This window comes from Penaeus monodon, chromosome 28, assembly GCF_015228065.2.
Source record: "Penaeus monodon isolate SGIC_2016 chromosome 28, NSTDA_Pmon_1, whole genome shotgun sequence".
Classification (NCBI taxonomy): domain Eukaryota; kingdom Metazoa; phylum Arthropoda; class Malacostraca; order Decapoda; family Penaeidae; genus Penaeus; species Penaeus monodon.
Window position 1 is genome coordinate 24,170,775 of NC_051413.1, and position 303 is coordinate 24,171,077.

Sequence of the window (303 nt, forward strand, 5' to 3'; positions counted from 1 at the left end):
TGGAATTTTTTTTGAAGGAGGGGGGTACACAAAAGCATACACACGAATATAAAAGAAGACAGATTTCCGTTTCAAAAAATTACGCCAATTTCTTTTTTTTAATATTTAAAGGTTTTATTTTCTAGGTTTTTTTAGCCTTTTCCATTTTCGTTTTTATAATATAAAAATGTGAAAATAGGAAATTCGATATCATTTCTGGATCTTGAAAATAAAGACAGTAGAAAGATGAATAAGAATTGTCACTTTGTTGAAGACAGTTTAAAAGGACCCCAATTTTTCACTGAGATTCGAAATAGATTGTGA

The 303-nt window shown here is 28.4% G+C and overlaps 1 pseudogene; it reads left to right on the forward strand.

Annotated features, from left to right (window-relative positions):
- The window catches only part of LOC119591106, a 9,037-nt pseudogene that overhangs the window by 6,852 nt on the left and 1,882 nt on the right, over positions 1-303 (forward strand).